Source organism: Pteropus alecto, unplaced genomic scaffold, assembly GCF_000325575.1.
Source record: "Pteropus alecto unplaced genomic scaffold, ASM32557v1 scaffold1887, whole genome shotgun sequence".
Lineage (NCBI taxonomy): Eukaryota > Metazoa > Chordata > Mammalia > Chiroptera > Pteropodidae > Pteropus > Pteropus alecto.
Window position 1 is genome coordinate 35,331 of NW_006440205.1, and position 4,024 is coordinate 39,354.

A 4,024-nucleotide genomic window follows, 5' to 3' on the forward strand; every position below is an offset into this window, starting at 1 on the left:
AACTTTATCAATTATTCACTAGAAAGCAAAAATAACATTTCATTTTGACCAAGAAAATACAGTTTTGACAATTATTCTAACAAGTATGCAAAATTCTTTTTATTGAAAATGTCCTGTTTTGAATTTTTTTATTGTAAAAATTTGGTGGTTTCCAATCTCTAGAGCTTCCAGGACAAAATCTGAAACAAGTCCCCAACCACGGAGGGAAAGGAGGGACCTAAGAAAAAGGCAGACCTTTCCAGAATGGTAGATGACAGGTTTAATAAGCAAGGAGATTCATATACAAAGCTTGTCTTGGGGGGCCTCAAGAGGAGCAGATATCCATACCTGCCCGCCAGAATCTTAAAAGTTTACATAGCGGCCTTCTCTGGGTTCAGGCGCATGCGCCATCCAGATGGTCTCAACAACACATTGCTTTCTCAAGGCTGTGTCTTAGAAAATGACTCCCACTGTGGGAAAGGTGGGCAGAATGTACATTCCAGGGATGGGGGTGGAGGGCGAGGAGCCTTTGATTGCCCAGGTCCAGTTTGCTGTCAATCAGCAGTCACTCCTCTCAAATCTCCTCCAACAAAAATGGATGTAAAACTAACTTTGTGTTAAGCATCAGTTAACTTATGATAACACACTTCAAGAGCAATTATTTTTTCATTAAATTTTTTTTTTTGCTTTATTGAGGTGTAATTGAAAAGTAAAATTGTAAGATATTTAAAATGAACATCATTATATATACATGCATCTAATAAAAGGATTCCTCTCATCTATTTAATTAACACATCTATCACTATGTACAGTGATGAGAACACTTGAGTTCTACTCTCTTAGCAAGTTTCAATTATACAGTAGTCTTATCGCTATAGTCACCATGTTATCCATTAGAACTTCAGACATTATTCTCTTATAGCTGAAAATTTGTACTCTTTTACCAACCTTTCTAATTCCCCACCCCCAAGTCCACTAGTTCCTGGCAACCACTTTTCTTCTCTCTGTTTCTGAGTGTCACTTTTTTTTTTAGATTCCACACAAAAGTATTATCATGCAGTATTTGTATTTCTGTCTGACTTATCTCACTTATCATAATGCCCCTAAGTTCCATTCATGTTGCAAATGGCAGGATTTCCTTCTTTCTGATAGCTGAATAATATTCCACTGTGTGTAGGATATATGTATGTGTGTATATGTATGTGTATATATATATATACATATACATGTATATATATCACATCTTCTTTATCCATTCATGTGTTGATGGTCACTTAAGTTATTTCCATCTATAGGCTACTGTGAATAATTCTACAATGAACATAGGAGTGAGGATATCTTATTGATATCTTATTATCATTTACTTTGGATATATACCTCAGAATGAGATGGCTCGATTATATGGTAGTGTTATTTTTACATTTTTTAGGAATCTTCATATTGTTTTCCATAGTAGCTGCACCAATTTACATTCCCACCAACAAAGCACAGGGTTAACTTTTTTCCATATAGCCACCAACACTTGTTATTTCTTGTCTTTTTTGTGATAGCCATTTTAACAGGTGTGAAGTGATATCTCATTGTGGTTTTGATTTGCGTTTCTCTGATGATTAGTGATGTTGAACACATTTTGTATGCCTGCTTATTTGTATATCATCTCTGGAAAAATGTCCATTCGGCTTGTCTGCCCATTTTTAAATTGGATTTGTTTGGGTTTTTCGTTACTGAGTTGTGTGAGTTCCTTATGTAGTTTGAATATTAACTCCTTATCAGATACATAATTGGCAAGTATTTTCTCCCATTCAGTAGGTTCCTTTTTCATTTTGTTGACGTTTCCTTTGCTGTGCAAAAGCTTTTTATTTCGATGTAGTCCTACTTGTTTATTTTTGTTTGTTTTTGGTGTCAAGTTCCCCCCAAAAAAGTCATCGCCTAAACTGATATCAAGACGCTTACCTCCAATATATTCTTCCAGGAGTTTTAAATTTCAGGACTTACATTCAAGTATCCAATTCTCACAACATCATTTATCTGAGAGACTGTCTTTTCCCATTGTACATTCTTGGCTCTCTGGTCAATTAACTTATGACAAAGGAGCACGGAAAATTTAAAAGGACATGACTTTATAGTAAATTAACTTTAAAGTCTGATGGAACATAGAGATATTGAACGTAAATAAAGTGACAAATGTTTGGAAGTTTAAGAATATTAATGTGTGTGTATTATATATATATATGTACATATATATGTAGTGTCGTACAAATTATATTATTTATTTTTAAATAGTACCTATAAATATATTGATACATCTGAAGAAAAAAATCTGGAAGTTTGATACTATATTTATGCAGATATGATTTTACATATTTTTCCTTTTATTGTCTAAATAAAATTTTTCAAATTTAATGTTATTCTTAAAACAAACCAATAAATGAGAAATGTGATTTCTTTATGATTCTCCCACAATGGTATGTCTCATTTTATACTATGTGACAGTAAAAAGGAGGTAAATTTGTGTTTTGTAACCAGATTCTTTTTGTTGTCGTACTGGCCTTTATCTGCTGCTGCATCCTCCTAATTTTGAAGGACATTGTCTCCAAAGAAGCCATAATTAGGCTATTTTTTTAATCTCAATTTTATTACTCAGAAGATTCATTAGTGGCTTTGTTCTAGAGTCTCCAGAGACACTTTATTTATTCACTTAGTTGCATTTTTATTAAAAAAAGCAAATTGTCAAGCTAGAAATAGTAAATGCACTCATAGCCCTGAGTGATCATATAGCAACTTTCCTAAAACTGGAGAAGACTCTTGACATTCCACAATTCTCATATTATATTATTAGTATTTGATTTTTTTGAAGAGGCTTATAATACTACAGCAAGGAATTCCTGTTATTGGTTGAAGATGGATACTTTCGAGAGGTCTATGCATCTTAGAATTGTTGCGAATATGACAGTGGATGCATAAGCAAAGGTGACCAGAAGTTCATATGAAAATCTATATCCCATCTACCATTTTCAATTTAGGAATTTTTTTTTATAAGTTTTAAGAGTTCATGTTTTTTAACAACCAACAGAAACTATGATTGACAGTATAACAGTAAGTGAGATAAAATTTGTTATTTTAATTATATTTGCTTTTGTGTAATTTGTGTTTTATTATGCTCTGGAAAATATATTTTATCTATTTTTAAGTTGGAAATGTAAACGACAATTTCTATATTTGGTAAAGCACACATAGCATCACTGTTTTAGAATGCAGTTCTTTGCATATATAAATGCCATTTTCTGGGAGATTTTTGTGCACAAAACTATATTGGCATTTAAAAGAAATAAAATTGGATAGCTATCCAGAAATATATTATATTTCATCAACCTCACATTAAACAATAAAATATATATTCACATAATTGTGTAAGCATACTTACTAATCTCCCAAAAGAATGACACATTGACCAAAGTTGCATCACCTCGTTAGAGAACCCTGTCCTCATTTTGAACATATCTTTTGAAAGCAGAATCAACAAAAACCAGTTAGTCACATTTCACTATGATCCATTTTTCAAATCTGGTTTTATTATATTCTGTGATACCTTAGAAGGAAAAAAAACATGTTTTTACAGCATGGAATAATAGCCCAATGTGACATGGCTGAGTAAATTTCCTCTGTGATATGATACATGTATTGCCTGAGATATTAGGAAGGATTGTAGGAAGGTGGGAAATGGGCAGAAGAAATCTTTCTCTACATCTTAATTTGGTCTAATATAGTCATTAAATGTATTTCCAATTGTTTCAGCGTGTTCTGTCAGGCAAATCATGAGCCTACTTTAGTTCTTCTTCTTATGTTGGGTACTGTAACCCCGAGGCCGTAACTGTATTGTCTACTTAGATAATCAGAGCTGACCCAGTAGAATAACACATTACATATAAAAGTGAGTCCACATACAAATAAATTAGGGTCTCCAGAGGAAACTTCATAATTCACCATTTTAGGAAAATTTCAAACTTAGCGATGCTAATTTTAAAATAAAAATATTTGAGTCCCT